Raw genomic sequence first — 26,314 nt, forward strand, 5'->3', positions numbered from 1 at the left:
CTCTTCCAATTGTGTTTTTTGCCTTTTGGTATGCCTTGTAAATTTTTTCTGAAAGCTGAGCATGAGGTATCAGGTAAAAAGATGTGTTGTAAATAATCCTTTAATAATGTGGTAACGAGTGTGGGAAAAGGACTAAGTCTCAGAGTTTTAGCGAGCCCGTGCCTCTGGACTGTGTTTTCAAAAGCTAGTGTTTTTAAAAGTTGTACTCTCCTCTTAGGTGGGACAGGATGGCTAGAGTGGGCAGGAGTTGCATATTTCTCTTCCCCTAGGTTGGTTTTGCTCTGATAATATCCTAGCAGGTTGGGCTCTGGCTAACTAGTTACCCCTTAGAGCAGCTCTTGTTAATAAAAACAGAGCACTCTGGCCATTTCAGAATAAATCGTGTTGTCCTCCACCCCTGCCCCCACCTCCTGCCGGAAGCACAAGGGGATTTTTTTTCTCCAGTATTTACTCTGGGATCCTGGTCGAGACCTTGGAGGTAAATTGTGGGGGTTCCCCATGACTGATGCCCCTGGAGTTTGTAAATGTCAGGATTGTCTGCACTGAGTCCCCAGCAATTCACCAACGATCTTCCAGGTTTCCCTACCCGGGTGCTTGTGCCCTTGGTGGTCTGCACTTGTGGGTCTGTGCTCCAGGCATCTGGGACTCTCTCTATGGCTGGCCTTTCTCTCCAATCTGGAGCAGCAGTTTGCCCTGTGTCCTCCGTTTTCTTCTGGATCCAAGAAAAGCTGTTGATTTTTCATCCTGTTCAGCTTTTTACTTGTTGTTAGAATGGAGTGGCTACTTCCAAGCATCTCACATGTGCAACTAAAGACAGAAAGTCCCCCTGCTTCATTCTTATCAACCTGTTCGATGAAGAAGCTACAGCAGGGGATATGTATGGACGCGTGAGGAGTGTGTGGGTAGGTGTTGTTGCATATTGTCAACTGAAATGAAATGCATAACCTGAAAGTTGAGAGTCCTGTTTCATTCAGCAGAATTTCTGAGGACTTGAGCCTGGGAGGCAGCCTCTCAGATTGCTCTAAGAGACTGTCCCATCGAGGCAAGGGAAGAGCCAGGATATACAGGGAGTTTCTTTGCAATGAAGACCAAGTAGTTAGAACATTAAAATGTTACTGTTAAAGAAAACCAGTTATCTCAAATTTAGGAATTTAGCATTTTCCTATATATGGGAAGGCGCAAAAGTCTGGGCTCATTGAAATCATTCTTTTGGTATGCACCTAGCTATCTAGGGCCAGTGTTCTGTTCTTCCATGTCTTGGGAGTTCCCTGAGGGTACACAGTTAGGGGTGGCTACAGAGGCTGGGCTGCCTGCTTGTCTGCATCCTGAGTTCCCTCCACTCACTGTCCAGGGTGGCGGTAGCAGCTGATGACTTGATGGCCACAGCATCTTTTGTTTACTGATATGGCTGGCAATATTTTTCATTCACAATGTGCACATTTGTGTGTGTGTGCATGTGTGTATGTGTATGCTGGGGCACTCACAGGGGTGGCTCAACTGGCTAAGACCTTCTAGTGGTTTAAAAATCCTTAAGGGAACTAGTTAAATTGCCCTTATTTCTACTTTTCCGAGCATTTAAAAAAGAATCAGAATCTGTGGTTTCACCTTAGGAGCGTGAATTGGTTTTCTCATCTCTTAGAGAAAGTGGGCTGGCTCTGAGTGGGGTACGTGGGGATGGGGTGGGGCAGGAAGGGAAGGGGTGCCGACTCTGAGCCTTTACACTTTCGAAATCAGCTTTACATTTGGTGTCACACATTTTCTGAGAGTTTGAGATCTACCATTTCCTATTTTTCAGGTTTTTTAGAAGTCTCTTGAATTTTTGTAAAAAAAAAGAAAGAAAGAAAGAAAAAAAAGTCCTCGAACAGTTGAGAGACAGGAAGGGAAGGTGGTTTGAGGCTGGTGGAACTGTAGATTCAGATGTAAACTCAAGAGGAATTTCAAAGCTTTTCCTGAGATTTATTGTCACTTTCCAGAGGGTTTCCTCAACACTCACCTCCACTATTCCCCCAGAAATAGTTATTTCAGACTGGGGAAGGGGTTGAAGCATTTCCTGGGAAATAGGTTGGGTAATGGTAGTTTGGGAGGAAACCTTTCAACAACTTAGGATGTTATGAGACCTTACATATCTTAGTTTAGTTTACACATAATGGCTGCAGGCTTATTTGTGGAAGGAGGGTTCAAAAACATAACCAGAAGATGTTTGTGGAGGTGGGCTGAAGTGGGTGGCTGATTAAAGGATTAGCTTGATGATATTCACTTGAAAGTTGGTAGAGGGGGACGATGGAATTAATTTAAAACGTATGGCCGGTGTAGTACACTACAGACGTATTTTCACAGTTTAAGACTTCCAGACAACGTGAAAATACCTCCTTAGGATGGAGTCATTCCTTTTGAGGCTCTGTGTTTGTTGTGCATTCAACAAATAGGATATGAGCTTCATTCCCTCAAAAGATCGTGAGGGTAAAGCGAGCACTGCCACATCACACATCTCCATTTCACAATCCACTCGAATTGCCGCATCTTTACAAAACTCTCCTGGTTCCCCCGCATCCCCAGGTGCCCTGGATGTGGATTAGGGAGGTTTTTCCCCTAGCCTCCAATTGCTGCACGAAGGGCTTCTGCCTAAGACACCCAGCACCGCTTACAATTCAGTGTGATGTGGGGCTGACGTTATTCTTAAATCATCGTCTCTCATCACAGTGAGGGGAGCAAGAAGGGTGTCTTTAAAAAAAAAAAAAAACTGCAGTGTTCAAAGGTGAATCATAGGTTCTGCCCTCTCCCAGGCGTTGCTGATCTCTGGTAAACAGAACTAAATCCCACGAAATGTTCATTTCCGGAGCATTGGCTACCTTATTCAAAAGACTTGCAAAGTGTGTGGGTGGAGGTTGGTTTAGCACCCTGACATCCAGGCATAACCAAGGCACGTTAATCTCATTGACCTTCTGTGCTCTGCAGTCTCTCAGAATTGAGCTGGAAGGAACAGAGCACACTGTTTTAAAGAGTTAAAAAGGAAAAACAAAACCCAAAAAACCTATGGGGACAATGCTAGCCTCAAAAATGGTCAAGAAACTCACCTTAGCTGGAGGCCCCTGCGTAAAACGGACACCTAGGGAGAAGACAGAAAGGGAGAGAAGGGGGAGAGTCGCTGCAAAAGGATACAGGATTTCTTTTTGGGGTGATGGGAATGTTCTAAAATTAGATGGCGGTAATGGTTGCACAACTTTGTAGACTTACTAGAAAATCATTGAATTGTACACTAATGATACATGAATTTCACCACAATAAAGCTGTTAAGCAAAAAAAGAAAGAAACAGGCAGGTGATGGACAGCTTTTCTAGATGCAAAGAGTTATCACTCTCATGTCTCCTGCAGGACGGACAGAATGATGACCCAGCAGAATCCAGATCAGCGTTAGAATATCTCAAGAAATTCTGCTTTCTCTGAACAAGGCCAGTGAGTGGAAATTCCAAAGATGCAGATTCTGCCTTGATATCAGGAGGGGACTTCTGACTGTTATAAATGTCCCCAAAAGCAAAAAGAAGGCTTTTTCGGAGGCTTTTTTGGCCTTGGGTTCAAGCAAAGCATTCTACCAGGGACTTTGCAGTGCGCTGGGTGACAGGTGCCTCCTGAGATTAGTTCCAGCTCAGAGGTTCAGGGATTCTGCTGTTGGGATGGGGGAACCCCTTTACTCTCTGGGCTCTGTTTGTCCATCCAGAAGCCAGACGGTCTTTGCCACATTTCTAATTCACCCGGAAGGGGATGTTTATGTGCTGCTCTGAGATTTGCTGATGAAAGAGGCCAGAGGGGCACAAAGACTCCCTGAAAACTTAGACACAGGTAATAATAGGAACTCGGCAACCCGCAGACTGCAATTGTGCCTCCATAATAATAGTAATTAATGCAAGAATAATAATTTCATTTTCGATTTCCTATTGCCACTTTTGTCCTGGGCAACTCACAAGCCCAACAGAAAGAATTTTTGCCACTTTTGGGGGTGTGACCTTATAGTAGTATTTTTATGTTTGTTTGTTTTAGCATTTATTGGTTTTTTTTAATTATAATTTATTAGTTTTTAAAAAGTGCTGTGTTGCCTGTAAGAAATTTAGAAAAGGCAGTAAGCAATGAAAGATAATATAAATTAAATGGGAATCCCACAGGTCAGTAATAATCACTATTGACATGTATTTTGTTATATGTTGTTTTACAGACATAAAAATGAGGTATGTGTTTAGTAAACTGATTTCTAATTCAACAATATATTTCAGTCTTTCCAATCTGATAAGTATGCTTCTAAACATTATTTTTAATGGTTGCATAGGACTGTTTTATACCAAGTATATTTATATAATTAATATATATTAATATACTTAATCCATTCCCTATGGTCATGGATTTAGATTGCTTCTAATGATTTTTGCTATTGGCAAGGATTTTTTTAGGTCAAAGCCTTTTTTTTCTTTTGAGACCGAAGTGCTTATTTTTAATAAATGCTCTGGACATGGACTCTACATGTAGAATTTCTGGGTCAAAAGTATGTAAACATAATTCAGGCTTTTTATACTTGTTTCCAAATTATCCTTCAAAGACTCTCTGCCTGCTAGACTCAAACAAGCAGGGTAGGAGTGGACTCATTTCTCCATATCTTCTTAAATTCTAGGTATCATTATCATTAGGAAATATTTGTCAAATGGGTAGATATACAATGATACCTCGTTTTTTTTTTTAATTTGCATTTTCCTGGTCACTGTTGACCTGGACCATTTTTTCAGCACCAGCATTTGTTTGTATTTCTTCTTTTGTGAATTGCCTGCTCATTTCTTTTGTTCATTTCTCTGTTGGACCATTCATCTTTTTCCTGTTGATTTCTAAGAGCAGTATCTATGTTATGAACGTCAAATATTTGTTTCCCTTACAATTTGCAAGTATTTCGCTCCCAAATTGTCATTTGCATGTTAATCTTGTTTAAGATTTGCTTTGATATACAGATTTTTAAAATATTGTCAAAATTTAATAATCTAGTTCTTTGATGATTTCTGTCTTTGGTATCATTCTTAGAAAGTACTTCTCCACCCAAAAATATATACATTTATATAACTGTTTCTTTATTTTCCTTGAGGATTTTTATAATTTCTCTTTTTATATTCACATCTTTATCTGGTGGTGATGCTGATTAATTGTGTCACAGAGGAAATTCATTTTTTTTTCAAAATTGTTTGTCATTTGACCAAATCTTGAAAATTTTATCCTTTATTTAACTGGTTTGGAGGGTCATCTATATCATGTATTAACATTTTATGTATATTTATATCTGCTTCTGGATTTCCTAATTTTTTTTCATCCATAAAAAGGAAACTACAGACACCACAATCAAGCGGGGTTTATCCAGGTATGCAAGACGGGTTTAACATCTGAAAATCAATGAATATAATCCATCACATCAACATACTAAAAAAGAAAAATTATATAAGCATATCAATAGATGCAGAAAAAGCATTTGACAAGATCCAATGCCCGTTTATGATAAAAACTCTCAGTAAACAGGAATAAAGAGAAACTTTCCCAACCTGATAAAGAACATGTACAAAAAAATCCTACAGCTAATGTGATACTTAATGGTGAGAAATTTGAAGCTTTCCCATCAGATACAAAGCCAGGATGTCCCCTCTTACCTCTCGTTTTCGACATCATACTGGAAGTCTTTGCTAATGCAGTAGGCAAGAAAAGAAAAGAAAACGTATACGAATTGCAAGGAAGCAATAAAATTGTTCTTGTTCACAGATGACAATCCTTTACACAGAAAATCTTAGAAGAATTGACACACACAAAAAACCCCTCCTGGAACTAATGAGTAATCATAGAAGGTTGCAGATTACAAGGTTAATATACAAAAGTCAGTCACTTTCCTATATACTGGCAACAAATATGTGAAATTTGAAACCAAGAGCACGATACCGTTTATATTAGCACCCTCCAAAATAAAATACTCAGATATAAATCTAACAAAATATGTACATGGTCTACATGAAGAAAACTATACAATTCTGATAAATGAAATCAAAGAATTAAACAAATGGAGAGATATTCCATGTTCATGGGTAGGAAGACTCAATATTGTCAAGATGTCAGTTCTTCCCAACTGCATCGATAGACTCAATGCAATCCCAATCAAAATCTCCCATTTCATCAAGATCCTCAAAGACGCTAGCATATTTCCCCTGTTTTTTTTTTAACTACATTTTTAGGAGGGTGTCTAATTTATTGTTTTTGTCTTTATTTTACAGAAACCAGCTTGTATTAAATTATTAATGATATTTGTCAATGAATTAATTTCTGCTTTCATTATATTAATACCTTGTAACAGCTTTACATTTATTTTATATTTTCTTCTTGGTCTAACATGGTCACTCAAAGAAACAGAGAGAAGGATGGGGACTGGGAGAGGGAAATGGGGAGATGTTGGTCAAAGGGTATAAAGTTTTAGTTATATACAAGATGAATAGGTTCTGGAGAGCTAATGTATAGCATGGTGACTATAATTACTAACACTGTGTTGTATACTTGAAATTCGCCAAGAGGGTAGATCTTAAGTGTTCTCATCACACACACACACACACACAAGGAAAAGAAAAAGAAAATGGGAACTATGTGAGACAGTGGATATGTTAACTTGCCTGATTGTGGTGATCATTTCATAATGTAGACATATATCAAAATATTAAACTGTATACCTTAATACTTACAATTATTATTTGTTAATTGTATTTGAATAAAGACAGTGAAGGCTGTTGATAGAGGCAGGTGAATAAAGAGGCGAAGCCACCTTAATTACCCAGTAAACAAACAGAAAACAAACAACAAAAGAAACTTTCCTTTTTGAATGCTTAATTCACATATTTTCATTGTCCCTTTTTAAAAATAATAATGCAGTAACAGCATTTTAGAATGCAATTTCTTTCCTGAGTATAGCTTTGTCACATGCCAGAAGTTTTGAAACCTGGTATTATTATTACTGTTATTTTCAAAACACTATTTAATTATATGTTTTATTTCCTTTCTTACCCAAGAGTTATTTAGAAGAATATTGCTTAATTTCCTGGTATTTAATATTTTTCTTACTAATTCTTTGTTTTGCTGGGTTATGGTCAAAGAAAGTTTAAATCTAAGAAGTTACTGAAATTTCTTTTGTGACCTAATAGATGACCTCATGTCCCGGGGCTATTTTAAAGGACCGTGAATTTAGGTGTTTATGGACTATGTATGTTGAAAAGATTATTGATTTTATTATTTAATTTCTTTGTGTGTCCACTTGATTCCCTGATGTGCATAAAGAAATGATAAAGGTTACCTTTAAGACAGCAGTCCTAACAATTTCTTCTTGATTTCTAAGATTTTTATTTTTAACATTTAGATGCTGTTTTATGCAGAACATAAACATTCATGATTCTTACATATTCTTTCCGATTTGCATCTTGTGTTAATATAATATTCTACATTGTGTTTTTTCTTGAATTTTTCTCTAGTATGAATATTGCCATCCCTATTTTAGTTTTTGCTTTATTTTCTTTTCATTAATGTCCCATATCTTTGTCAACCTTTTAAAGAAGAGCTTTACTGGGTCACTTTATTTTAGGCCTGCCTTTTGTCAACAACATATATTACTCAGATTTCTGTGGAGGAAATAGAAACCACCTTATGTGTTTCAAGTGGAAAGGATTTAATATAGAGGATTCTGTGCTTATTAAGCCTTAGGGGAGGCTGGAGGAGTGGAGGCTGGAGGAGTGGAGGCTGGGGTTCTCCACTGGGTTATTGATTTCCGTTACTGCAGAGGGATGAGGAAGCTACTGCCACCAGCACAACGCCCCTCTCCCCTTGAGTTAGTGGCCAGACGCTGGAACACAGGTCCACGTCCTGCCACCGCTGCCTCGGATTGACTAGAACATGTTTCTGGTCAACCACCAGCAGGAAAATGGCCTCTACCAACCAAAGTAGCACACCTGTGCTGAGGGTACCTTGTTGGCCCAAGCAACTTAAAAACAGCACCCTCGTTCTGAAGGCCTCTGAGAAAGGGTAGTTTTTAGTCTTACAACATCTCCAAATGGAAAGGATGGAATGAAAGCTAGTAGAGCCATTCCAAGAATCTGCCACACAATAACTAACACAGTGTTGGATTTCTCCTTTGGAATTATGAGAGCCCTTCTGTCTCGAATGGGGAGTGCAGTAGCCCAGCTGCATTTATTATAACTGATACTGTCACTCAACCCTCTTTATTCTTATGCTAACTTGCATTTCTACGCTGCTTCTCGTCCTCCCTTTTGGTATATTGATCAACTTTTACTTGCTTTTTTCTTGAACAGTAATTTTTTTTTTATTGACATATAGTCAGTTTACAAAGTTGTGTCAGTTTCTGGTGTACAGCATAGTGCTGAACAGTAACTTGTAAGTTTTATATCCCACTTCATTCTGCTACTGATTATCTTCAGATTAAATATACATAAAGGAATATATATTTAGATTAAATATATGTTTATCTATTCATATATATGTATACATATCATTTTCAAGATCAAGCATAAATTAGCATCTGTTGACAAGCGTACTAGTCAGGGCCCTTGTTGGCAAATAAGGGAAACATTCTGCTAAGTTTTAGGATTTTAGTGGAAGGCTATTAGGTAGATTATAGAATTGGTGAGAAGCCTGGAGAGTGAGGCTGGGGAAGCAGGCAGGAGGCCAAGGACCTAGACCTGGTCGTACCAGGACCAGCCTGATTAACACCCTACTGTTGCCACCACAGCCCCAGGGCACAGGTCTCCTCTGGACTTCTCCTCCAGGTTAAAACCTGGGCAGGGCTTCCTGTTAGCTGAATTTACACCACCCACCTGGGTGCTAATCACCAGGGGTCTGGGAGGTCAGTGTTTGGCTTTATTAACTTCAGTGGAGAAAGGCTGGCCCCTGCACCTAGCACGTGTCAGCAAGTGTCAACCGCACATTCCCCTCATTGTGGGAGAAAAGAGATTTAGTCCGTTTCCCTTCTTCCTTCTCTTTAGTCTGATTAATAAGCACTTATTGACCGACTTCTATGAATCAGAAGCTGTCGTAGGCACAACACATGGAAATCAAAAAGCCAGTTTCTGTCTTCAAGAAATATGTGGTCCAGTGTGGGAGCGTTAGATCCTTAAAGGTGTTGTTTGAATATCATGAGACACATGCTAGGAACATACATGTTACCGGGTGGGAGTGGAGCAGAGGAAAGGACGCTTAGTCCCGTCTGAGTGAGAGATGATTAACTGGTTTCAAAAGGAGGAGTGTTTCCAGGTGACCAGGGACAAGAAAGACACAGAACCCGGAACTGTGGAAATCCACCATGCACAGAAAATAGACACGCTTTGCTGTGACCAGGAATGAAATGCAAGATGGGGCCAGGGCAGCTGACGCAGGAGAGGTGGCCAGAGGTCCTCACGCCAGAGGCGGGGGACCCAAGAGAACATGGATCATCCCTGCCTCTACCGAGCTGGGACCTGGCAGTGTTCCGTCTGAGATTTGCTGAGTCTTCAGACCCACAGAACTTCTAATCCTGGAGAAAGGGATGGTGGAGAGATGACTGAGCTGCTGGAAGGGCACCTGCAGGACATGACACCTCCGCTGTTTGGCTTGGCAAATATGTGGGAGTTTCCCACAGCTCAGTGGACCTCGGAGAAGGTGGCTGGGTGTGAGCATCCTTCAGGTGACGGGACCCCAGTAGCATTTTCTGAGGTGGGAAGGGACCACCAGAGTCAGGGAACTTGCATCAGGGGGGCCTTACTGGCCCAAGAGAGGACAGCATTTGGGTGTCTGACCCTCAGAGACCAGGGGCCCATGACTGTTACCTACTTTTCTAGTAGTGACACTCACAAAGGGACCACGAGGAGGACCTCTCCCTTGTCTTCGCTCAGAGCTTGTGCTTAAATGGGAGGGGATGGGAGGTACTTGAGGGGTGGGCCCCGTCCCCCACCTCCACCCCAGCCCACCCTCATCTCCAACCCTCTGGGGCTACTACTTTAGCCTGCCCTGGAGTTTTCAATGCTGAACTGAGACTATTTCAATGATTTGAAACAGGATAAAAAGAGTCTGGAGTCTTGGCCAGCTGTTGACAGGGGAGCTACCACCCAGTGGGAGAGAGAGGTGTGACTGAAAAGAAATAAAAATAACCGATTCATGGCTGTACCCCAGTGAGCTGAGCCTTCTCAGTAAACGAGTTTGGTCAACATTTATTGGTGGCTAATTGAGGATGGAGATGAGAGAGCTGGTTACACAACATGGACACTGTGGTGCTTCCTAAAATCCTCCGAAGAACCTCTTCTTCCTCCTCCCAGCAGCTGCTCAGTTCCCCATCCTCTCCCACCACCCCCTAAACCTTCTTCCTCCCTTTGTTTTCTCCTATAAAGCAATCTACCTCTGCCATCAGCTCAGCTCCACCCACCAAACCTGTCTAGTGGGGACCTGACCTCAGCAGACTGAGTCATGCCTGCCTCATCGCCAGAGCTCAGGTCTGCATCCCGCTTCCGGCCCCAACCCCACGGTGAGCTCCATCAGGTTCCCCGAGGGGAGCTGCTTTCTCTTCCGCCTCCTGTGTTAGGTTCCCCAGCAGCAAGAAATCAGGCTTCCGGGGAAGGGGGGTACTAAGTTCCCTCATGAGCCATAATTGTGCCTCAGTTATCGGAGCCAGCTGTTCCTGCCTTTCCAAACAGCGCGTGGCTGTGCCCCGGAACGAACTGCAGGAGTCCTGAGGTCCTGACCACATACCCTGTTCCCGTTCCCCTTCCCCTTGACACGCAGTGGTGAACTCCGAATTCCATCACGTCTCCGCTCTGCTGTGGGCCTTTCTAGGGCTGGCAGGCATTCTGCCAGCGCTGGCCTCTGTGGCTTTGTGCCCACAGGTAATTATTAGGGCTGGGCCCTGCACACCCTCTTAACCTCCTCTGCTTCCAGCCTCCAGGGTCCGCCACCCTGCAGCGTTTGGAGGAGTGTCTGACCACAGGAGGGACAAGTGTGGTACAGCAGGGGGTCTCCTTGATTGCTGGTCCCTCCATGACCTTCTGCTCTCCAGCGGCCAGACAGGGGTTCTGAACATGCCCGGGCATGTCTGCCAATGACCGCTTCATCCACGAAGGATTCTAACATCTGTAGAAATGGTGCATTTATCTACAATACTGAACAAATGCTAATTCTCAGCCTATACCTTCCGATAGACTTAGACTGTCAGCCACATGGCTACATAAAGCCACGTCAGTGTGGCTCTCCATTTCATACATCTGGGCCTTAAAAGTCCAGGCCCCCGTGGTTCTAATTCTGATCGCAGAATAGTCCCCACTTCCCTCTTTTTGAAGAAGACTTTCCAAAGATGGCACAACTCCCACTGGGCTGATCTCTGTACCCTGGTACCAGGAGCATAACAGCTGGATGGTCACCATGAAAGCTCATTCTTGTCACAGTTCTAGAGAGGTAATTTACCTAAAATTCCAAAGCCCAGACAAACCATCAAATATAACCCGAGTGTGCCAGGCTTCCCTGCAGACCACTGCCATGGTGTCACATCCAAGTAAACACAGATCCCACCTTAAAAAAAAATAGTAAGTAATACAGGTCTTTTTACTGAAGTATTATCATAGACCCAGGAGGGAGGATTACGTAGCACAAAATAACTCGTAAAATCCTTAAACAAATCTCCCTGTGCCTAACTGATTTCTCATGATTTCTGCGGCAAGTGCTCTAAATCTAAATGTTTCCAGTTTTTCCTCCTTTCTCTGCCTCTCCATCTTTCTTTCTCTCTGCTTTTCTCTTTCTGTCTGTCCCTCTGTTCTGTATGATTATGTTTCCTTAGCATTTCATTACATCAGCTTGTCTGGTCAACAAAACTAACCCATCATCCCTGAGGCTCCTTATAAGGAGCACAAGGGACAATTTCTTTTTTCCTGCAGTTATTTTTCAATGAAATAAATGTAGGTTCGCATGCAGTTGTAAGACGTAATGCAGAAAGATCCCCTGTACCTTTACCCAGTTTCCTCAACCTCTTGCCAAACTACATAGCACAATTTCACAACCATGACATTGTCATTGGTACAGTCAAGATACAGGACGTTTCCATCACCATAAGGTGCCTCCACGCTCCCCTGGCATAACCACACCTATTTCCTCCCCAGTCCTCTCATCAGCTTCTGGGAACCACTAATCTGTTCTCCATTTCTGTAATTGTGTCATTTCAGGGCTGTTATATAAGTGGAACCTTACAGTATGTAACTTTGGGGAATTGTGTCTTTTTTTTTTTTCACTTAGTAAAATTCTCTAGAGATTGATCCATGTCAGGGTGTATATCTGTATTAATAATTCCTTTTTATTGTTGGGTACTTATCTTTGCCCATTTGGGCTGCTATAATACAGTACCACAGACCATGTAGCTTATAAACGACAGAGATTTATTTCTCACAGCTCTGGAGGCTGGAAGTCCAAGGTCAAGGCACCAGCATGGTCGTGCTGTCTTGAGGGTCCACTTCCTGGTTCATAGCCAGTGCCTTCATGCTGTGTCCTCACATGATGGAAGGGGCTAGGAGTCCCTCTGGAACCTCTTTTAAAAGGCAGTAATCTCATTCATGAGTTATACCTTCCTTACTTAAGCACCTCCCAATGACCCCACCTACTAATATCATAACCTTGGGGTTTAGGATTTCAACATATGAAATCGGGGGGCTACAGACATTCAGACCATAGCACCAGTGTTCCATGGAAAGGATGTACTGCAATTTGTTTAACCGTTCACCCCTTGAAAGACATCTTGTCTTTCCAGTTTTTGCCTCTTAGAATAAAACTGCTATAAATATTTGGGTACAAGTTCCTGTGTGAACAGAAGTCATTATTTCTCTGGGATAAATACCCAGGAGTGCAATTCCTGGAGCATATGATAGTTGCAGGTTTAATTTTTAAAGAAACTGCCAAACATTTTTTCCAGAGTGGCTGTACCATTTTCCATTCTCATCAGCAACGTACCCAATTTCTCTGCATCATCAGTGTGTTTTATGGTGTCATTATTTTTTGTTGAAGCCATTCTGACAGGTGTAGAGTGATACCTCATTGGGGTTTTAATTTGCATTTCCCTGATGGGTAATGATGGTGAACAACTTTTCATGTGCTTATTTGCCATCTGTACATCCCCTTGAATGAAATGTTTCATTCACCATGTCTTCTGTCCATTTCTAATCGGATTGTTTGCTTTTTGAATCTTGAGTTTTGTGAGTTCTTTATTCTAGATACTAGTCCTTTGTCAGACATGTGGTTTGAAAATATTTTCTCCTGCCCTACAGCTTGTCTTTTCATCCACTTAGCGTTGCTCTATGAAAATAAATTTGATATCAAATTTATTAGTTTTTCCTTTTGTGGATTGTGCCTTTGGGGTCGAGTATAAGAATTCTTTGCTTAGGTCTAGATCTCAAAGATTTTCTCCTGTTTTTTTCTTTCTAAAAGTTTTATAGTTTTGCATTTTACATAAAAGTCCATAGTCCAGTTTTGAGTTAATTTTTGTGTAAGAAGTGAGACTTGGATACAGGATTTTTTTTTTTTTTTTTTTTTTTTGGCTTTGCTGTTTATGTCTCAGTGTTCCAGCATCATTTGTTAAAAAGACTATCTTTCCTCTGTTAAATCGCTGTTGCATCTTTGTCAAAAATGAGCTGGGCAAATTTGTGAGGGTCTATTTTTGTGTTCTCTGGTCTGTTCCGTTGGTCTGTGTGTCTGTCCTTTCATCAGTTCCAATGCTGCCTTGATTACGGTAGCCATGTAAGTCTTGAAATTGGGTAGACTGATTGCTCCTACTTCATTCTTTTTTCAAAATTGTTTGAGTTTTTTTAAGTTCCTTTGCTTGTTCATACAAATTTTAGAATACTCTTATCTATATCTTTAAAAATCCTGCTGAGATTTTAATAGAAATCATGTTAAACTTGCATATCAATTTGGAGGTGACATCTTTACTGTGTTGAATCTTCTAATTCATAAACACATGATATCTCCTGTTATTTAAGTGTTCTTTGATTTCTTTCATCAATGTGTAATATTCAGCACAGAAGTTCTGTCCATGTTTCATTCGGTTTATATCTAAGTATTCTTTTCTTTTTAGTTTGTAAATGGTATTGTATTTTTAATTTCACTATCCATGTGTTCAGGGCTAATAGACAGAAATAACTCATATAGTTATAAAGAGACCTTACTGAATTCACTTATTACTTCTAGGAGGGTTTTTAAAAATATATTTTTTGGCAGGGGAAGGGTATAGCTCAAGTGGTAGAGAGCATGCTTAACGCACACAAGGTCCTGGGTTCAATCCCCAGTACTTCCTCTAAAAATATATAAAATAAGTAAACCTAACTATCTCCCCTCACCTAAAAAAATAAAATAAGTAAATAAAAATTTTTAAAATTAAAAAAAATATATTTATTGGGATTTTCTGTGTAGACAATCATGTCCTCTGTAAACAGAGACAGTTTTATTTTCTCCTTTCCAATCTGTATGATTATATTATGTTATATTATATTATTTTAAATTTTATTTTTTTCCCTATTGTACCCACTAGGACTTTCAGAACTTGCTAAACAAGAGTGGAGCAGACATTCTTGCCCTGTTCCCTATCTTAGGGGGAAAGCATTCAGTCTTTTCCCATCAAGTGTAATGTTAGCTGTAGGTTTTTTGTAGATGTTCTTTGTCAAGTTGAGGGCATTCTCCTCTATTCCTATTTTTTCTAAGAATTTTTATCAAGAATGGGTGTTGACTTTTGTCAAAAATGTTTCCTGCACCAATTGATTTGATCATGAGATTTTTCTTCTTTAGCCTATCAATTTGATGGATTATAGTGATTGATTTTAAATACTGAACCAGTCTTCCTTGCACCCCTGGAGTAAACTCCACTTGGTCGTGGTGTATAATTCTTTTCGTGGATTGCTAAATCCTATTTGTTAATCTAAATTTGTTAAGAATTTTTGCATCTCTGTTCATGAGGGATATTTGTCTGTATTTTTCTTTTTTTCTACTGTCTTTGGTTTGGGTATCAGAGTAATATTAGCTTCATAGGATGAACTGGGAAATCTTGTCTTCTCTTTTGTTTTCTGGGAGATATTGTACAGAAAGAAACATTAAATCTTATTAAATGTTTGGCAGAATTCTCTAGAGAAATGATCCGGTCCTGGAGATTTCTTTTTTTGAGAATTAAAAAATTATAGATATAATTTTCTTAATAGTTATAAGACAACACAAATCTATTTTTTATTGGTAAGTTGTGGTAGTTTGTGTTTTTCAAGGATCCATTTTATCTAACTTGTCAGATGTGTGTGCGAGGGGTAATTGGGGTATTCCATTATTTTTTATGTCTGCGGAGTCTGGAGTGGTGTATCTGTTTCATGCCTAATATTGGTAATTTGTGTCTTCTCTCTTTATTTCATTCATCAGTCTTGCTAGAATTTTATCAATATTACTGATCTTTTTTCAAAGAACCAGCTCTTCATTTCATTTTTTTAATTTATTGTTTTCCCATCAAGTTTATGTCTTTCTTTCCCTTTGTTTGCCATGGGGGGTGAATTGGCTCTGAGCCCAAGTCCAGACACCTGGTCCTCTGAGTGTGGGGAGATGGAGGTAAAAAGATTGAGGGGAAAGTGAATAATTTGCAGATGGGGAACAGGAAAGGAAAGTATATTGTACACGGGTGCCCACCTCAGTTATCTTGATAAAGTGGGTGGTAGGTCCTCTCTGCTGGCATAATAGGGGGTTGATTGACTAGGAAGCTGGAGGCAGCACTGAAGATGTGGAAGGAGAGAAGGTACTGACCATGACAAGGTCAAGGGTCTTCAGTTGGGTGTGAGCACTCAGCTCTCTTTGGACACACGGAACCAGCAGTGGCAGCCCCACTGTTAAGAACTAAGGTGGTTTTCCAGCTGAACTAACAGGGCAGTCTCAGCCGTATCTTAATTTGTGACCTGTGGGCCAGGGCAGATATAAGCTCTTGGCAAGAGGAAGAAAGAAAGAAGACATTTTAGTGATGATCTTTCAACACGGGGAAAAAAATGTTAATGTGGAATTTGGTCTGTAAGACATCCTTTTGCAAATACCACTGGCAGCAGGCTTGCATAGCTTGTGTTGTGTAATTATTGTGAAAGAAAGAAAGGAATTCCATGAATTGCCTGTATTTCACTGTTGGGGCACAGAATCAACTGAGGTCAGGTAATAATAAGCAGTTTTGCTCCCAGCCTTATTCATCTAATCATCTCTTACGCTGCCAAGACAATGCACGTCTTTATACCACGTGGGGGACTGGGCACCGCGATCGTAGGAGCTCCCGCCGACTCAGCACTTGGCGTGGTGACCCGAGGGTTCTAGGGCCACATCATCAGAGACGGCTAGCGCTGGGGACACATCCGCTGCCCTGCTCCCCGCGCGATGGCCGCTGAAAACCCCAGGGTGGGTACTCGCTGTGGAACCCCTATTCGGCTTCGTGTGTAGCCCCAGAGAGGGCAGGACTGACGTCAGCCTGGGAGCTGAAAGGCCCAGACCCAGAGAAAGCAGGCTGTGTTCCAGGACGTGACAGTCTCCATGGAGAGAAGATATATCACGCCCTTCTGGGGCGGCACGGCTGAGCTGGCGCAGGAACGGAGCTCAGCCTTCCGAGGAGCTCACGCGTTACTCAGCGGGGTTGCCGAGAACGGCTGCGATGGCCCAGGGAGAGGGAGACAAATTGTGTGTTTTCAAGTCGGAGACTCCATTGTGCAACTAAATTCTGCTTAGATAGAGCCTTGAGCCTGGGCACCCAAATCAATCCAAGAGTAAGAGAAGTCCAGGGTACTCCCTCTGGCCCCTGGCAGTGCAGAGTCCTCGGTGGGTCCCAAATTAGCTCGTATCATCTCTGCCTTCTACTATAAGAAGGAACGGAAGAGGCATGTATTTAACACCTGCTGTGGACGCATTCTTGAGCAGGCCTTCCCTAGCCTTCCCAGCATCCTGTGACGCAGATCTGAGCATCCCCATCCACAGAAGGGAAAGCGGGGAGTCAGGCGGGTAAGGACCTTACCTACGGGCTCACCGGTCTCCGTGGTGGGGCTGGGATCGGGACCCAGGCTTTGTCACACGGAGGCCTGTTAACACTCTTCCCATTATATCCAGAGAAATCCATTACATAATGTGCTTTGTGTTTCTCTCTGCACAGAGTGCCTATTTAGACATCATAAAAATTTACTGCTCAAAACTGAATGACCTCAGAGGGCAAGTGGGTATCTGCCCAGTGGCCTAGGGGCTGGGAGGATGTTTTTCACTTTTATAGGTTTTGGGCCCGGCGCAGTTCATTGTCTTTGAATTACAGTGCTCACCGCCTATAGCACCCATTTTTACGCTTGTTCCTGCTCTGACTGCATGAGACCTGGGGGACTGGCCTCAGTCACTGCGCAACTTATGCAACGGGGAGTTAATGATTGGTCTTTTCTGGGTCAAAAATCAGGACACATGGCCTGACCAAGGCCTTTTTATGATTTATAAGTACGTGTGAACAAAAGGAACAACAAGTGAACTCATTTATTTGCACGTTTAATCAATGATTTTTATGAAAGTGTTCGCAGTTATGAGACATCCTGGCTGAATCTACAGTGATAGCATCATGCTGAGAATTAGGGGGTAGCTGAGACATCTGTGCTGAGTGGAACTGACTTTAATTGAGCTGCACGACTGCCAGGCACGTGGGAATGCCCATGCCAGCTTTTCACGTGGACTTCCTGCTGCAGGTGAAAGATGGATATCTGACACCAGTTTCTATTAATAACCATGAGTGAGTGACACGTTGGAAGTTTTTCTTCAGAAATGTGACTCATGATCTCACAAAGGGAACCTCTTTGAAGCTACAGAACCTCTTTCCCCAGGTGCCAGGGCCTGGTACTGGTCCCGTTGGCACATGGTCTCTAGGTATATCTCTTTGGGTATCAACCTGTCTGTAACCCTGAGCAAAGACTTTGTGCTGCTGACCTGGCTCATGGCCCACGTGCCTCATCAGGCCTCGGCTACTTGGGCCCATCACAGCCGGGATGCTCCCGCACCAGCCTCCTCCGTGCCGTGGTCCAGTCCCCTCTGCCAATGAAAACTTTCACATCCGTCCCTCCCACACCACGCTGCGATTTCTTCTCTGATTCTTTCCTCCACAGATGATGTCCTTCCCAACCCTTGCCAATAGTGGGAATTCTCCCTTAGACTCTTGATCCATTGTAAATCACTGCTCCCCATCCCCATGTGTTCAGGCTCTTCACAGGAACTTCTTTCCACGTCCTGCCTTGAATAGCTCTCTCTCTTTCTTTGGGAAGGTTGGGCCCTAGCATCCCCAGGGGTAGCCTGGGAGGCTGAAAGTCCTCCCTCCAGTACGGCACCTGGGAAGGGCTGTATTCATGGCTGAGTGAAGCATCTCGGTGGGTGGACCTGAGGACAGCTTCACAGAGATATGCACCCCCAATGTGGTGCAGGGAGGTGGGCAAGAGGGTCAGCAGACCCAAAGAGATCTCGTCCTTGGGACAAGAAGGAGAAAGGTAGCGTGAATCTGACAACTGGCAGCCCCACCTCAGTGGCAGTGTGGGCACGAGCAAGAGGATGTTAAGACCTCATGGACAGGCTGTTCCAAGCAGAAGCCAGTGAGGCTAGAAGATGGCCAGGGACCATTCCAGCATCTGCCCTTCAAGGTCACAATCATGTCACCTACACAGAGAGATAGTTTTGTTTCCTCCTTTCCAGCCTGGATGCCTTTTATTTCTTTTTCTTATCTAATTGCACTTGCTAGAGCTTCCAGTGCAATGCTGAATAGAAATGGTGAGAGCAGACACCTTTGTCTTGTTCCTCATCCTAGCAGGACAGCGTTCAGTCTTTCCCCATCAAGCAGGTTGTAAGCAGTGGAATTTTCATAGATGCCCGTTCTCAGGCTGAGCAAATTCCCTTCTTTTCCTAGTTTATTGAATATTTTTATCACAAAGGGTGTTGGATTCTGTCAAATGCTTTGTCTGCACCTATTGAGATGATCATATGGTTTTTCCTCCATTGGTCTACTGTAATCCAGTGTGTTACACTGATTCATTTCTCTGTATTGAATCAAATTTTTATTCCTGGAATAAATCCTTTCTATAAGCTGCTGGATTTGGTTTGCCAGTATTTGATTGAAGATTTTTGCTTCTCTATTCATAAGAGATATTGGTCTGTAGTTTTCTTGGGATGTCTTTGTCTGATTTTGGTATCAGGGTAATATTGACCTTGTAGAATGAGTTAGGAGGTAGGCTCTCCTAGTTTTTAGAAAAGAGATTATGATTAATTGATGTTAATTCATCTTTAAAAATTTGGTAGACTTCACGGGTGAAGCCATCTGGTCCTGGGACTTTCTTTGCAGGAAGTTTTTAATTGCTGGTTCAGTCTTTTTCTTGTTATAGGTTTATGTAGATTTCCTGTTTATTCTTAAGTAATTTTGAGTGTTTTATATCTTTGTAGGAGTTTGTCCGGTTCATCTACGTTTCCTAGTTTGTTGGCATGCAGTTGTTTATAATATTCTCTTATAAACCTTTTTATGTCTGTAAGGTGAGTAATAATGCTTCCTCTTTCTTTCCTGATTTTAGTAATTTGAATCATCTCTTTTTTAGCTTCGTCAGCCTAGCTAAAGATTTGTCAATTTTGTTGATCTTTTCAAAGAACCAACTTTTGATTTCATTGATTTTCTGTATTGTTTTTCTATTCTCTACTTTGTTTATTTCCATTCTAGTTTGTTTGTTTGTTTGTTTGTTTTTTAATTTCCTTCTGCCTGCTTGCTCTGGGTTTGGTTTGTTCTTTTTTCTGGTTTCTTAAGCTACAATGGTAGGTTTTGTATTTGAGAGCCTCCTTTTTTAGTGCAGGCATTTACAGCTATAAATAACTTTCTGAGCACAGCTTTCACAACATCCCACAAGTTTTGGTATATTGTATTTTCGTTTCCATTCATCTCCAGGTATTTGCTAACTTCTCTTGGGATTTCTTCCTTGACCCACTGGTTATTGCTTACCTTCCAAATATTGTGAATTTCCCAAGTTTCCTTCTGTTACAGATTTCTAATTTAGTTCCACTGTGGACAGAGAGAACACACCTTGTTTGATTCCAGTCCTCTTAGACTTACTGAGCCTTGTTTTATGGCCTGACATACAGTCCATCCTAGAAAATGTTCCATGTGCATTTGAGAAGAATATGCATTCTGCTGTTGTTGGGCGGTGTGTTCTACAGAAGTCTGTTAGATCTACTAGGTTAATAGTATTATTCAAGTCTTCTGTTTCTTTAATCTCCTGCCTAGCTGTTCTAGCCATTGCTGGAATGTTTTCCAACACCACGAAGCGATTCTCCAATTCTCAGTGGACACTGACCGGGTGTCCCACAAATTTGGCTCAACTCTGACACTATCTACCTGGGAGTAGCATCAGATTCCACAGGTTTAGGGCTCAGTCCCACAAGACTCCTCCCACATCAGATGTCAGTCACCAGTCCAGGTTGTTACCTGTGCTTCTGATTGACCAGCTATAAAGCAGAGGTTCCCACAAACCCCTCCTCACTGGTTCAGAGAACTCAGAGAAGCATTTTACTGACAGTGGCCAATTTATTATAAAGGGTATAGATGAACAGCCAGATGAAGTACACAGGGCAAGGTCTGGAAGCATCCCAAGTGCAGGAGCTTCGTTCTTCACGGAACTGAAGTGTGTCACTCTCCCACCGTGTGGATGTGTTCGCTAACCCAGAAGCCCATCAAATTCTGTTGTTCAAGAGTTTTTATAGAACTTTAATCTCCAGGACCTACCCGCTTCCCTGGGGTCAGTGAGTAGGGCTGAAAACTCCAATCCTATAATCACCTGGTCTCTCTGGCAACCAGCCCCATCCTGAGGCTCTGTAGGAATCACACCCTAAGTTACCTCATTAGCATAAACTCACATGTTCTCAAAGACACTCTTTATGAATAACAAAAGACAGTCCTATCACTCAGGAAATTCTAAGGGTTTTACTAGCTTTGTGCCAAGAACCCGGGACAAAGACCAAATCTATTCTTATTGTAACACATCATTATTGAAAATGGGGTACTGAAGTCTTCAAGTACCTTCAGAATTGTCTCTTTCCCCCTTCAGTTCTGTCAAGTTTTTGCTTCATGTGTTTTGGGGCTCTGTTGTGAGCTTCATATATAATTGTCATTTCTTCTTGATGAATTGTCTCCTTTATCAATGTAGACTGTCCTATTTGTCTTTAATAAAAATGTTTGTCTTAAAGTCTATTTTGTCTGACATTAATATAGCCACTCTGGCTCTCTTTTTGTTGCTGTTTGCATAATATACCTTTTTCCATCCTTGTACTTTCAACCTATTTGTGTCTTTGAATTTAGACAGCACATAGTTACATCTCTGTCTTTTAACTGCAGAATTTCATCCATTGACATTTAGTGTAACTACTGATAAGGTACAATATATGTCTGTCGTTTTACTATTTCTTTTCTACATACCTTACGTCATTTTTGTTCTTCTGTTCCTCTATTACTGCCTTCTTTTGGGTTAGAGACTTTTTAGTGTATGATTTTAATTCCCTTGTCATTTCTTTTACTATATTTTTTGTGTTATTTTCTTAGTGGCTGCCTTGGGAATTACAGTTAACATCTTAATTTATAACAATCTAGTTCAGATTAAAACCACTTTAATTTCAATAGCATATGAAATCTCTGCTGTTCTATAGCTCCAACCTCCCACCTCCTTTGTACTGTTATTGTCATAAATTACATCTTTATACATATTGTGTTTATCAAGACAGATTTATAAGCATTGTTTTATGCAGTTGTCTTTTAAATAAGATAAGGAAAAAAAGACTTCCAAATAAAAAAAATACATTTTTGCTGTCTTTTATATTTACTTACAAGTTACTTTTCCTGGCAATCTTTATTTCTTCATATTGATTTGAATTACTACCTAGTGTCCTTTCTTTCAGCTTGAAGAGCTTCCTTTAGTATTTCTCATATGGCAAGTATACTAGTGACAAACTTGTAGTTCTTGTTTATCTTGGAATGTCTTAATTTCTCTTTCTTTAAAACTTTTTTTAAAATTCTAAATTAAATTTTAAATATTTTAAGGTATTTAATTTTTTAATTAAAAATTGTTATTGTAGTAAGAACACAACATGAAATCTAATCTCAACCATTTTTTTCTCTTGCTTTGACAGTTCAATTATTATGCCTAGATGTGGAGCTCTTTGAATTTGTTATACTTGGAGTTCATTGAGCTTCTCAAATGTGTAGATCAATGTTTTTCATTACATTTGGGAAGTTTTCACCTATTGTCTCTTCAAATATTCTGGCATAGTCAGTCGGTCAGCCCTTCAGTCTATTTGCATAAGAACACTGTTGTTGATAGGGAACTCACTAATATATTCATTGCAATTATCTTTACCCTGAAGAGATAATAGACTTTTTCTTTATTCTTTTTTTTTGAAACTGTATCTTAATCTTTATTTCATTCCTTTCAGGTATTACATCAGAATTAGACAACACACTAATATCAAGTGACAATCATTGTCTCATAGTAAATGTTTACAAAAAGTGTTTGATACTTTATGTTTGAGATTGAGCATCATTTTATATATTTGAGAATACTTTGTGTTTCCTTTACTATGAAATGTCTGGACAAATATATTTAAAAAAAAACAAATCTGAGTGCCATTATCAAAAGTAGAGTAAGGACCTTAGAAAATTCACACCTTCATAAAAGCAACCATGAAACGGGAAAAAAGTATTAGAATAAACATTTTTAGAACTCTGAAAATCAACTGTATTGGGAACCTCTGGATACATTTATGCAAGAAAAACTGGCTGAATCTCAGCAAGAGCAGCAAGCTTTGTGGCATTTAAACTTACTGTGATTGTCTCTTTTTGTGATGTTAGCAGTCACTCAAAATTATTACCCAGACCCATTAATTCACTGGGGGCTGTGAAATGGTGATGCTCCAATTCTATTGTGCCTTCTTCACTTATTAGCTGGACTATTCTATAAAGAGAAACTTCTCTTTATCAAGTGTTTGGTTATTTTGTAAAGGAAAGGAAGGATAAGTGCTTGATATGCTTCCTTTCATTTACTAGATTTTAGAGTAATGAGTTGATTCCCTAGTATCCTCCAAAAATGAACAAGGAAGTTTTGTTTTGTTTAAGTATCACCAAATGAACTCAGGGGTTTACAGCCTTACCCAGCTTTCCTCATCGTCCTCAGTGGGAGGTTTGGTCTGAATTACATCAATTTGCTCTTACCCAAATGGGAAGTCCTGTTTGTTTTTTAACTGAAAACACACCTGGGTTTAACAGCTCTTGTTTGCCAGAAACTCTCACCCTTTGACATGAAAATGGGCTTAGAGGTGATGTGGGATTGGAGGAAAGACATACAGTGGTGAAACACTGGGGAGCTCTTGAGATCAGAGTAGTCCTTTCAGTTCCAGCCCTGACAGGCATCCCACCTGAGAATCAGCAGAGCTGCAGACACAGCCGATCCCACGTGGTGTTCCCAGGCAGTGTCTCTAATACAGCCACACCCCAGGGGGCAGGGCGGTGGGGAGTGCTAGACTCTGCAAGCGGAAAGACAGACCCGGATTAGAGACCCTAAGTGAGGCATCTCACCTAGCCAGTCCTCCGTGTCATCTGTAAAATCACCTGCACCTGCCTCATGGTAATGAGTTAATTCCAGTGCCTGGCACATAATAACTTTTCCATTATTTTTTGCAATTATTGTTATTACTTATAATGACTCACATCATTATAACTTCATAGTTCTTTAGGTTTTAGTTTTACTTCAAGGCAGTCTGCTTGATTCTATGATATTTTAGCCTTGTTTCCATGTGCTGAACATTTTCCAGCTCTGTGTGAGAGAGAGAGAAGACAGGCTTTGGAGTCAGAATCCTTGTTCCTGATCATCCAAGGGAACTTGGGCAAGCTTAGAACATTATTGTACAGTTCTGTAAAAACCAAACACCTTGCACACTTGTTTTTCAGGTTAAATTAAATGAGGTGTGTTGGTCAAAGATTTTATAGTCTGCGACGTGGGATATATTAGGTAGTCTCTAAATGCTAGTTTATTCTCTTGAACAAGATCCTTTGTTTCCAACTCCAGAAATACAAATTCCTTCCAAACCATCAAGGCTAATCGCAATGGTGAAGTCCACTGGCAAGTGTAAATAGAACTGTGTCTGCAGAAAGGGAAGAGAGTCTGCTGGTGAGCAGTGGCTGCTCAAGGCAAGGGTAGAGGGGCTTGGAGGGCTAGTGGATGTACTGACAGCTTAACTTTCGGGCAAGGTCAATGGGAACTTCCTGGTCAAAGTCTTGAGAGGGCTGGAATTCCTGGAATCCCAGTAATACTTACGGAATAGAACGCAGAGGAAACTATCAGATTCGGGTTATGTCACGCTGGACTTTGGAAGTCACACTGAGCCTCAAAACATAACATGTGGTACGCAGAGCCCTATGCATGTTAAAAAGAAGATGAAGAGAAGAAAACAAAATTCATCCCAAAGAAACAGAACAGAATGGTGGATGGTTCCATGGCTCCATGATAAGTGCCTGCTTATTTTGTATTTCACTCATGCATAATGCTACTCTAGAATCACTCCAGCATTCGCAGGGGTTTCTGTCAGGCTGTCGTGGAAGAGGGAGGGTCCTCCTGGCAGTGGGCTTTGTGTGATGCTTAGGAATGGAAGATGGGAACGAGCAGAGGGTACAATCATCATTATTTTCAAAAACACAACCCAGGCTGATGGCACACAAGTGTACCCTGGGGAAAGAGGTTATAGTCTATACTAGAGAACAAAGGAATTTCACAGTATTTTCCAGTTAGGGTACATCAGAAGAGAAAAGGAGAAGGGAACCTACAAGTATTAAAAAATTCTTCCTTCTAGACCTTCTAGGCAATTTGGATTTGTTTTTGTTGCAATGAGCAGTTAAAATGGATCTGTGAACTCTATGTCATAATCTACTCAAAGGAACAATTGCCATTAATTTTAATTTCCCTTCATGGTGAATTTCAATTCATTACTTGTCTCAGCGATAATCTCCTAACTAGACAGCTTCCAGATATGAACAGCATTATCTGATTTTCCTAGGTGACAGAAATTAATAAATTTAAAATGTGCCTTTGTAAAAATCAAGGCTGATTAAGATCTAAATCTAAGCCAAAAAAAAAAAAAAAGAATACTGTTGTCTTTATGAGGATTTCCTGTCCCTGACAAATATACCCAAGACAACAGAAACAGAAGTATTTTCTCTTGGATCATGTCATTTACATAGCAAGCAAGTGGTGAGTGAATTACAAAATGCTGACTCCTCTCCCAAGAGACTCACTTGCAAAACTCTGAGAGTAGGAGGGAAAAAACCCTAAGGTTATGCTATAGGAATTGCCTTTAATTGATTTGGAGAAATAGAACTTTAACTAGAAATACTGTGTAAAGTCAAAATACTGATACAAATGCTCTAAAATCTAGATACAGAAGCATATTTGTTTAATATGGTAAAAAAAAAAATAATAGAAAAATGAAACCAGCAGCCACTGTAATAACCAACAGAAAAACTTATGAGACATCTCAGCTAAAATCAAGACAAAACAAGGTGTTTCTCTGTTAAGATTTTTAGAGGCTTTAGCTGCTTTCAAAGCAGATCCAATTTACCAAAAATTAATTTGCATAATGATCAATTACCTAATTTTTGAAAGTTTCTAGTGTTGCCTCGGCTTCTTCCAAGCTGTTTTGTTGTTGGATGGGCAGGGGATGGGCAGGCCTTGGTGCCACCCCTCCCTGCACGCACCAGGGCCATTATGACTCCCCAGCACCTTTTTCTATCAAAGACAAGTTTATAATGAGTCATGCTGCCTGAAACTGTCTAAACAGCTTGTCTGGTTAGGACCCGCTGCACAAGGCCCCACCCCCTTGATTGTAAGCGGAGGTTTCTCCCTAAAGGAAGCAGAATTTCCCGTGGCCAACCACCTTGTGAGGACTCTTCCCTTGGGATGGGAAAGGAGGAAGGGAGGCAGAAGATTCAAAAACCCACTTCTCTCTCTGGGTCTTGGGAGAGTAGGTTTGGAGCTGAAGGCATAGGACTCTCATGGGGAGAGGCTGGCTCCTGCCACACAGAGGCAAGATTCTGGGCCTGGGCCATACTGGGTGCAGCTGTCTGTTACTCATTTATGTCGTCCCCCTACCTGCCACCCCTGGACTCTTGACCCTTTAGCTCCTGCCTTAGCCACTGCTCAAGGCATTAAGGGATGGCTACGTGCTCACA

General features: G+C 41.1%; 1 long non-coding RNA gene across 1 annotated transcript; it reads right to left on the reverse strand.

The window, feature by feature from the left end:
- Nucleotides 1-6,133: 6,133 nt before the first annotated feature.
- Nucleotides 6,134-24,893, reverse strand: LOC116669028. Its single transcript, XR_004326406.1, has 3 exons — nucleotides 24,884-24,893; nucleotides 20,551-20,553; nucleotides 6,134-6,215 (listed from the first exon to the last, which is right to left on the reverse strand). It is a non-coding gene; the product is annotated as an uncharacterized LOC116669028 (long non-coding RNA).
- Nucleotides 24,894-26,314: the final 1,421 nt, after the last annotated feature.

This window comes from Camelus ferus, chromosome 15 (genome assembly GCF_009834535.1).
Source record: "Camelus ferus isolate YT-003-E chromosome 15, BCGSAC_Cfer_1.0, whole genome shotgun sequence".
Taxonomy (NCBI): domain Eukaryota; kingdom Metazoa; phylum Chordata; class Mammalia; order Artiodactyla; family Camelidae; genus Camelus; species Camelus ferus.